Genomic DNA, 10,992 nt, shown 5'->3' with positions numbered 1-10,992 from the left:
CCCTGCCCCTTATCCTCTTCTGAAGAGGCTTTCTCCTTAATACTATAGAATGCTTTTCCCTCTAGCCACTTCTCCCCGCCCCTATTAGAAGAATTATTTGTGGCTTGATTAGCTTTGTCAGGATCTACATTAAAAAAATATCCTGCTGGGCTATCGTTTTGAAAGGTTAATCTTGTGAATTGATAAAAGTCATTGAAACTCAATGTTGGTTAGTGTTGTTTTTAAACAACAGGAATTGTATTCAGGACAGATTAAAATCAGATTAAAATATTTTGAGTATTGCTTTTAAAAGATTAAATACAGAGCACAGACTCAAGCCTGATAAGCTCCCAGCCAAGCAGTTTTTATGTGTAGTTTTCTGTGTGTATGTGTAGTGAGTGAAGATGCTGAACTTGTCACAAAATGTGGATGCATGAGGCATATTATTGTAACTTGAATTCAGGTGGCCCCAGAATTACCCCATTCACTCAGCATAATTGGTTAAACTTGGTCTGGGTGATATCTGTAAGTCATCAAAGGAAGGAATTTTTAGGACAAGGAAAGGATGGTTTGATTTTTCAGGGTGGAAAAGCCATACAATTTTAAGAAAATCATTGTTCAGGGAAGGCTGCAAGCACTGGTAAGGAAACATAGAGTTTTACCAAGAAGTTAGCTGAAATTGGGAGTAAGAGACCTTAGTAAGAGTCTAGCTTTGGGAAAATCTCTGACTTCATTCTTGATGTGATTGAGGAGTTCATGTACAGTGACTTAGCAATGAGAATCATCTAGGCATATAAACTGGAAGGAAATAAGAAGGTTCTCAGAGCAAGCAACACCAGGTACTCAGGCTTGCTCCAGAAGTTTTCCAGGAAAAGCAAATGTCATCTTCTCTGCTTCACTAACTTTAAATTTTGAGACCTCAGGCAGTCTAGTCCATGAAGAAAACACTCCAGAATGACCGAGATACTTAAGTTTTTAACAACATTTAAAATAATACGAAAAGTAAAATAAAATGATGTTAAAAACTTAAGTATCTCGGCCGGGCGCGGTGGCTCAAGCCTGTAATCCCAGCACTTTGGGAGGCCGAGATGGGCGGATCACGAGGTCAGGAGATCGAGACCATCCTGGCGAACACAGTGAAACCCCGTCTCTACTAAAATAGAAAAAACTAGCCGGGCGAGGTGGCGGATGCCTGTAGTCCCAGCTACTCGGGAGGCTGAGGCAGGAGAATGGCGGGAACCCGGGAGGTGGAGCTTGCAGTGAGCTGAGATCCGGCCACTGCACTCCAGCCTGGGTGACAGAGCAAGACTCCGCCTCAAAAAAAAAAAACTTAAGTATCTCGGTCATAATTTGTGTCCTTTTTTTCTTTTGATATTTGTTCAGAAAGACTCCCAACTTATAATATTAATAATATACCTGTAGAAAATAGAGACTGCCTTCTTTTTTCACATCGCACAGTCTCCCTAGGCAGTTCTGCCTAATCTCTGGGCTTAAAATTCTTCCAGCCTGGTGATGAATAGAAAATCCATAATTGCAGCTCACATTACCCTCGGGAACGTCCATTCTCTTTTTTGTCTGGTGGACAGAAAATGCAGCACTTGGTGAGCTGTGAGTCCTTCCAGTGTGATGCACTCAAAACTGAAGTTTATCAGTCTCCAATCCTCAGTCCCCTCCTTACAACCCCTCTTCGATTTCTTTGACTGTTAGCCTTGCCATTCTCCCAGTTGTCAGAATTAGAAAACTGGACTCATTCCGACCCTTCCTTCATGTCCCCTGTCCAAGTATTTCTCGTTTGTCCCTTTCGTATTCGCACTGCTCCTGCCTTTGTTCATCATCTTTCGCCTGGATGAATGCAGTGGCTTCCTAACTGGCCTCCTGTCTATACTTAATCTTTCCTGATCACACCCTTCTACCCTCTAAAGTATGCATGGCACAGTCAAGCACACACTGGAAGGGAGCCCAAGCACAGTTTCCTTGGCGAAGAGTTCTGAAGGCTCAGCCCCTCTTCCCCCATAGCTGTTGCTCTCCTGTGCCAAGTCCGTGCATGCCTCTGTTACAGCTCTTCTCAGTTGCAGCATGCGCACTGTCTCCATGTCCTCACCTCACATTCACAGTGTGCACCTTACATTGTAATCCTGTTTCTCTACATTGGATGCTGTCTCAGAGTATATATGCTCCCTAAATACACATACTGAGTCTTGTGTACCCAGTGTGTTTGTTTACTAGAGCTGCTGTAACAAAAATGACACAAATGGAGTGACTTAAGCAACAGAATTTATTGTCTCACTTCTCTGGAGGCTAGAAGTCCCAGGTCAAGGTGTTAGCAGGACTGGGCTCCTTCTGAAGGCACTAACAAAGGGTCTGTTCCAGGCCTTGCTCTTGGCTTTTGGCAGCGTAACTTCAGTCTTCACGTGGCGCTCCCTCTGTGTGCATGCATGTCTGTCTGTTCACATTTCCCCATCTCAGAAGGACACCAGTCATATTGGATTAAGGACCCACCCAACTCCAGTATGACCTCCTCCCAATTATATCAGCAGTGACCATATTTCCAAATAAGGTCACCTTCAGAGGTATTTGGGGCTAGGATTTCAGTAAATGAAATTTGAGACCATATTCAACCCATAAGACCCAGTGGCTAGTGTGTTGACTGACATAACTGTAAAGTAATCAAGTGAAATGATCTTTGAATAAAGGGTCAGAATTTTATTTTCTTCAAAGTTATGTTTATGACAAATAAAAGCTTATGATCTTGGGAATACTTTCCCATCTTTAGTTTTCCAGTATATTCATTGTAGCTATTGAATTGTTGCGCCTCAAAAGATGCTCGTGGAGTATTATAGTTGTTCTAACTCTGTCCTGATAGAATGCCACTTAGTTTTCAATACAGTTAACGTATGAATAAACTAACAAAGAACAGGAAGGAAGAGATACCTATGAAATCTTGAAGATGGAAAACAGATGGAGCCAGCAAATCAGAAAAGGCTGAGACCTAATCTTAGCCAGGAGGAGCCAACTAAAAGCACCCTCATTTGCAGAGCAAACTCAGATCTGAGAGATGGAAAGCACTAGGGCCTCTGAAGACATGCTGAGGCCCCAGGGAACATAGATGAAACTAAATGTGAGCATTTAGCCCCCTGAATACCCCTCCTCACCTGGCAGTCTAGGAAAAGACTTGAGGTTTACTTGGGGACAGTGGGCCCAGCAGACTGTGAGGGACTGAGTAGTGAAAGTCTCCCTAACCAGGCCCGGGGCAGAGAACTGACTGAAGGATTCCTCCCTGGAGAGGCAAAGGCTCCTCTTGACCTTGCGCATGTGCAGGGAACTTCCAGCCGTCTTCTTTTTTTTTTTTGAGACAGGGTTTCGCTGTGTTGCCCAGGCTGGAGTGCATTGGCGCAGTCTCGGCTCACTGCAAGCTCCGCCTCCCAGGTTCACGCCTTTCTCCTGCCTCAGCCTCCTGAGTAGCTGGGACCACAGGCACCCGCCACCTCGTCCGGCTATTTTTTTTTTTTTTTTTTTTTGTATTTTAGTAGAGACAGGGTTTCACCGTGGTCTCGATCTCCTGACCTCGTAATCCGCCCGCCTCAGCCTCCCAAAATGCTGGGATTACAGGCGTGAGCCAGCGCACCTGGTCCAACCATCTTCTTAGTGTTCCCTTCTTAAATGCGAATTAGATGGCTTAGGATCACCAAAGACTTCAGGAACACCTGAACATGAACGAGAACAAAACAGGAAGAAAAAGCAACTTGAAGGCAATGCAGGGAATAAAATAAAGACAAATTCTTACTTCAAAGGGGAGAAGAGGGGCATTACATCTATGAAATAATTGTTTGAAATTTAAAGACGTTCAGATAACAAAGGGTTCTTGGAAATTAGAAATGTGGAAGCCAAACTTTAAGACCCCAATAGAAATATTCCAGAAGGAGAAAACAAAAAGAAACTAGAAAAGATAAATAGGAGGTCAATCTAGGAGGTCTAAGATATAACTAATGAGAATTTCAGAAAGAATAGCAGAAACACAGGACTCTGTGTCCAGGCCAACAGGGCCACCAAGAGCTCAGGCTGGTGAGTGATGAAAGACCACACCAAGACATATTAGGTTGAAAGTTCAGAATACCAGAGCAGAATACCAGAGATTGGGAAAATCTTGGAACTTTTTTTTTTTTTTTTGATACAGGGTCTCACTTTGTTGCTCAGGCTAGAGTGCAGTGGCGTGATCTCGCATCACCGCAACCTCCGCCTCCCTGATTTAAGCTATTCTCCTGCCTCAGCCTCCCAAGTAGCTGGAATTAACAGGCATGTGCCACCACACCTGGCTAATTTTTGTTTTGTTTTGTTTTTTTTTGAGATGGAGTCTCGCTCTGTCGCCCAGGCTGGAGTGCAGTGGCAATAATCTCTGCTCACTGCAACCTGTGCCTCCTGGGTTCACGCCATTCTCCTGCCTTAGCCCCCTGAGTAGCTGGGACTATAGGCGCCTGCCACCACGCCTGGCTAATTGTTTTGTATTTTTAGTAGAGACAGGGTTTCACCATGTTAGCCAGGATGGTCTTGATCTCCTGACTTCATGATCCACCCACTTCGGCCTCCCGAAGTGCTGAGATTATAGGCATGAGCCACCACGCCCGGCGGTTTTGTGTTTTTTTTTTTTTTTTTTTTTTTTGAGACTGCGTTTCGCTCTTGTTGCCCAGGCTGGAGTGCAATGGGGTGATCTTGGCTCACCACAACCTCTGCCTCTAGGGTTTAAGCGATTCTCCTGCCTCAGCCTCCCAAGTAACTGGGGTTACAGGCATGTGCCACCACGCCCAGCTAATTTCGCAGTTTTAGTAGAGACGGGGTTTCTCCATGTTGGTCAGGCTGTTCTCGAACTCCCAACCTCAGGTGATCTGCCTGCCTCGGCCTCCCAAAGTGCTGAGATTACAGGCATGAGCCACAGTGCCCGGCCTAATTTTTGTATTTTTAGTAGAGATGGGGTTTTACCATGTTGGCCAGGCTGGTCTTGAACTCTTGACCTCAAATGAGCCACTCGCCTCAGCCTCCCAAAGTGCTGGGATTACAGGCGTGAGCCACTGCACCTGGCCAGAATTTACTTCTCTATATAAAAAAACCCAGACCTGCACAAAGGATTAGGAAGAATGACTTTAGATTTATCAATAGCAGTGCTGAAAGCTAGAAGACCTCAAATTCTGAGGGAAATTATTTCCAGCCTATAATTTAGTGCTCATCTAAATTATTGACAAGACATGCACATAAAATAAAAACCTTTTTGGGATCTGTCATGTTTGAAATTTTCCATTCACACACCCTTTCTCAGGAAGCTATGGAGCGCTATGAGCCACTAAAACAGGAAGGCGAGAAAGAAGGAAGTACTGAGTCGAAACCAAAGAAAGGGGAAGGAATTTTCAGGACTCATGAGAGCTGTGTCGAGGCAGAGAGAGTAATTGGTCCAGATGAAGCAGGGAAATGGAGGGCCGGAGGAGGGATGCGTTCTAGAAAGGAGGGACTGAAACCAGTGGGTCAGCTCGTGTGTCTGACACTGAAGGGAGTTTTACTGATCTTTTCAGACAATTTCAGGGAGAACTGGTGGCAAATGCGTGTGAAACCAAGCAAGTAAAAGAAGTTGCAGTTGCTTACTCTAATGGGGAAATAGATGCCTAGAAAGGAATTGTAATCACAGTATGCTTTTATGTCATAATAGAAATAGACCAGATGCGTGGCTCATACCTGTCGTCCCAGCTCTTTGGGAGGCTGAGGCGGAAGGATTGCCTGAGACCAGTAAGATTCTGTCTCTACAAAAAAGTAATGAAAATTAGCTGGGTGTGGTGTGACATGTCTGTAGTCACAGCTACTCGGGAGGCTGAGGTCGGAAGATTGCTTGAACGCAGGAGTTTGAGACTGCAGTGAGCTATGATTGCACCACTGCACTCCAGTTAGGGCAACAGAGAGAGACCTTTCTCTAAAAGTAATAATTACAATGAAAATAAAGAAGTATTGATTTGACTATGGGACAAGTTGGTGGATGGGTGTAGGGTTTGGCAGTTTAAGAATTAAAAACACTTGAGGATAGTATCTGTACTGAAAAGATACAGAAATAAAACATGTTATGTAGACGTGTGGAGATAAACAGCAGGTGGAAGGCCTGATAGCTGTGGAAGCACAGCCTCTGCAGAGCATGCTCCTCCACTTGGGTGGAGGCTGTCCTTCTAGTATGAGTTCTAGCCTTGTACTATGTGGCTTCTCAAACTGTACTTGGAGTCACTTGACAAAAATTAAAATTAAAAAAATGGAAACTTGCCATCTTGCATACATTTTTTTTTGTCATTTAATTTGTCAATTTTTAGTAGGTCTCCTTGTATGAAGACTAGTACACTGTTGATTTAGAATTACCTGCAGATGGATACTAGTTTAGCACAATATCTTGAAGACACCAAGAGCGTAGCCTTTAGAGTCAGTCAGTTGTTTACTTGGGTATAAATGAGCTACTGCATGCTAGGTGCTGTTCCCAGATACAGTGGTTAGAAAAATACATGCGGTCTCTCCCCTTGACGAACTCACATTCCAGTGATGGGAGATGGACACTGCAGATCAATGAGCAAGGTCGTTTCCGATTGCCTGAGAGAGAGAACACCTGGAATGGGTTGGAGGAGAAGAAGGCCTTCCGTGGAATGCCCCTTTGAGCAGAGTCCTGAGGGTGAGACCCCTGCACTTGATTAGGGAACAGCAGGGGAAGGGAGTTCTGGGAGTTCATAAGAATTCAGGACAGTCATCCTCAACAAGAGAGGACAGTTGGCCTTGAGGTGAGACAAACCCTGGCTTGTGACATCAAGGGTGGTGCTGGACTGGAGGGATGCTGGAGTGTGGCAGGGGTTGCATCATGGTGGGCCTTGCACGCCACACAAGCCACTCTGCATTCTCTGGAACAGAAGAACAGTGTGTTCTGCCTTGAGGTGATTTCGAGTGCTGGGTGGAGACTGGATACTGGAGGGCTCCCAGTGCCCACCTGACAAGTAGTACAAAAGTGCTGTTGGGGCTGGGCCCTGTGGCTCATGCCTGTAATCCCAACACCTTGGGAGACTGAGGCTGGAGAATTGCATGAGGCTTGGAGTTTGAGACCAGCCTGGGCAATATAGCGAGACCTCATCTCTACAAAACATTTAAAAATTAGTCAAGTGTGGTGGTGCACATCTCTGGTCCCAGCTCCTCGGAAGGCCAAGGCAGGAGGATCACTTGAGCCCAGAAGTTGAAGGTTATAATCAGCTGTGATTGCACCACTGCACTCCAGCCTGGGTGACAGAGCAAGACCCTGTACAGAGCAAGACCCTGTCTCTGAAAAATACCAAAAAAGGTCCTGTTGGATTTTACACCATGCGGGTTCATGTGTGTGTACACACGTTTACATTCCTTTTATTCATTCTTTTTACTTGGGGGTAGCTTTTCTTGCTGTCGTTTATGCATTTATTTAGTAGTTAGGTGGTTTGAACCCCAGAAGGTTAACTAATAGCCAGTGCAGCAAGCAGTAAATATACTGACTAGTGGCTCATACTTTTTTTATTACTTTATTTTTTAAAATTGTTGATAATTACAATAATGCACATGGGCATGGGTCCAAGACAGGAAGAATTATTGTCTGCAAGCAGATCTGCTGTAAGCTGGTAATACAGTCTGATTTACTTTTAAATTTAAATGCCACATAAATCATAGGAAAGATGTCTTTTAACTTGCTTTGAATTTGGAAAGGGTAGAGCAGTTTTGTATTTTTGTTCTTTTCACCGTTTTAATGGGCATTAGAAGTTAAATTGATTTGTTATGTCCAGATCGATATCTGAGTGTTGTGTGCACCTAATAAAATGTTTAGCAGAATGACTGTATAAAAATTTGTATTTAGAATGTAAAGTTTCTCTCTCCCTGCCCTGTGAATATCATTTTGGCAGATTGTCGTATTTTCTTGTTATAAGCAAAGATATGGGTTATTCACCCAAGAATTTCATGCCTTTCAGCATAACAGAACCTTAGAAATTAAAGGGCCAGGTATGGCGACTCACGCCTGTAATTCTAACACTTTGGGAGGCCGAGGAGGGAGAATTGTTTGAGGCTGGGAGGACAAGACCAGCCTGGGCAATATAGTGGGACCCTGTCTCTGCAAAAAAAAAAATTTGTTTAATTAGCTGGGTGTAGTGGTTTGTGACTGTAGTCCCTGCTACTTGTGGGGCTGAGGTGGAAGGATTGCTTGATCCTGGGAGGTTGAGGCTGCAGTGAGCTCCAGCCTGGGCGACATAGTGAGACTCTGGCTCAAAAACAACAACAAAAAAACCTCCACAAGAAAAACGTAAGCCTGTGATTTCCAATGTTTGGTTTTATGAAATAGTAGAACTAAGAAAAGTGTTTTAAATAGATAAGGTTGTTCTTGGTTAATATTACAGAAGAATAATTTTTAAAAAACAACACCTGTTTATTGTTGCCATCATTTTATGAAACCATTTTAATAACAAAAGGTAGAAGATGATATTAGAATTCAGGACAGTTATTCTTAAGCGAGGACCATTAGCATTTCTGTACCCTTACATGTCGATGTGTGCATAACACATGCACACTAGATCTTTCTTAGGTTTCTCATATTTCAGGGGGGCCACTGGAAACCTTTTGTAGACCCTGTTAGTCCCCCTAGTGGATGTTGGGGACCCTCTGCTTTAAAACACTGGCAAAAATAATCATATATATTAAGACATGGATGTTTGGCGGGCACAGTGGCTCATGCCTGTAATCCCAGCACTTTGGGAGGCTGAGGCAGGTGGATCATGAGGTCAGGAGATTGAGACCATCCTGGCCAACATGCTGAAACTCCCTCTCCACTAAAAATATAAAAATTAGCCGGGTGTGGTGGCGTGTGCCTGTAGTCCCAGCTACTTGGGAGGCTGAAGCAGGAGAATGACTAGAACCCGGGAGTCGGAGGTTGCAGTGAGCTGAGTTCACGCCACTGCATTCCAGCTTGGTGACAGAGGGTGAACCCCGCCAAAAAAAAAAAAAAAAAAAAAAAGGTTTTCAGTTGCATGAATTTGTTTTCTTATTTTTTCCCAGATGCATTAAAGGAAAAGAGATCTAGTGAGGTCTAATTCTAGTGTTTATTTAGTGAAATAGTTGGTCAGAAAATGGAATATTTTAAAAGTGTAGTTTTTTACGAGTATATGAAATACTCAAACTATGCTTAACCTGATTTTTAATGACTGACTTAATGCATATAAAAACAAAGTATCTATCATAGAGTACCAGGTCAGCCAGAGGAAGCTTATAATTTCTGAGAGTATTGCCAGGTTTGTGCTCAGATATTCTACAGAAAACTCTTCATCATTTGTATTATTTCTGTCATCTGAATCAATAAGAATGATTTAGAATAAATGTATTTTATTATTAATATTTAATCAGTAGTACTTCTCAGTGTTTGTTACTTGAAATCATTTCACTCTTTAAGGTTTAGGAAACACATCTCTACATCCCCCCAGCCCTGCTCTGCACGTGCTGGTCAGCGCACTCTTAATAACCGCCTAAGTCATGCCGGCCAACGAGTTCAAATGTGAAGCCCAAGTTCACAGCGTTTAGATCATCTTATATTAATTCTGAGGCCTCCTGCCTTCCTGACCTTTGCAATTGGCTTGCCTTGCGAAGTATGACAAATGCCTACTTTGCTTTGGAGTCACAGTGAATCCTGACTTAGTGAGGAAGCCATCTTTGTTCCTAAGCCATGTTTCAAGCATGGGGAGTTTTAGGAAAATAGAGTTCCATCTGTTATAGTGTGAAACAAAGTTAATATTGTAGGTGTCTCATTTAATAACTAAACTTTGAGTAGCACCCTGTTTATGTTGCCTTTTACACTTGGAGTTACACAGAGTGAAAACTAAGGTCAAGAGACATTAAATAACTTCCATGAGATTACGTAGCTAGGAAGCAGACAGAATGTCCATCAGGAAAACCAGGTTAGAGAAATAATTTACATAGTGCTCTTTTGATCACAGAAGTGTCTTGATAGTAACTGCAGATTCATCTTGACCTCACTTCCAAGTCCTGGAAACTGGGCCAGACAGGAAGTCAGCAACTCTTGGCAATTTTCTTTTAAATGGTAGGACTGTATTAAATCATTCATCTAAACGTTTAGTGAGTGAATTCCCACAAAATATGAAGCATTAATGTAACCTGCTTTCCTCATGTCCATAGTTAATGGGTAAAGAAGGAATGTTCACTGTTTTAAACCCATTTCATGCCATCCTGGATTTGGGAAGGATGGCCAGTCATGTGGGGACTTCGTGGCCTCTTCCCTTGTGTGCCTTGGGTTCAAGCCCCAGTTCTGCGTAATTGCAGCCAGAGAGTGGAAAGAGCCAGCCTGATGATAGTGATGCTAACGTCTGAGTGCTTGCTCTGTGGCAGGCATTGTGCTCAGTGCTTCTGCGTGTTATCTTAATCTAATCCTCACAACAGCCCTGAGCCGTCTGTACGTTAGTAACCCTGTTTTGTAGATTAAAAAATTAAAACCTGGTAATAATAAAAGCTGCCAATGCTTGAAGAGCGCTTCTATGTGACAAGCACTTTTCAAACACTTAACATGTATTAACTCATTTAAACGTCAAAGCAGCACTGATGTGTAGTTAACTGTTATTGTCACTACCTTATAGATGATGAAACTGAGGCCCAAAGAGGCTAGGTGACCTGCCAGTGTTGGCACAGCCAGTCAGTGATGGAGGTGGGGCTCAGTCACTGTGTGTCTGTGCCTTAAAGCCACACACTTAGTCTTTCTCCCACGTCAGTAGTGCGGTGAGGAGAAAAGTAATGATTGGCCGAGGCCAGTCTCTAGTGTCTCCATACCCCCTGGAAATAAGTTTCTTGGACTTACTATTTTATAATGGCAATCAGAAAAAAACACAGGGACCGATGAAGAACCTGTTCATTTGAGAATTTCAGGTGTGTGAACACCATTCTGCATGTTTTTTTTTTTTTTTTTTTTTTATAAAAGTATTTTTTTTTTTTTTTTTA

Source organism: Rhinopithecus bieti, unplaced genomic scaffold (assembly GCF_001698545.2).
Source record: "Rhinopithecus bieti isolate Rb0 unplaced genomic scaffold, ASM169854v2 scaffold_5750, whole genome shotgun sequence".
Taxonomy (NCBI): Eukaryota; Metazoa; Chordata; class Mammalia; order Primates; family Cercopithecidae; genus Rhinopithecus; species Rhinopithecus bieti.
This window is presented reverse-complemented; position numbering follows the sequence as displayed.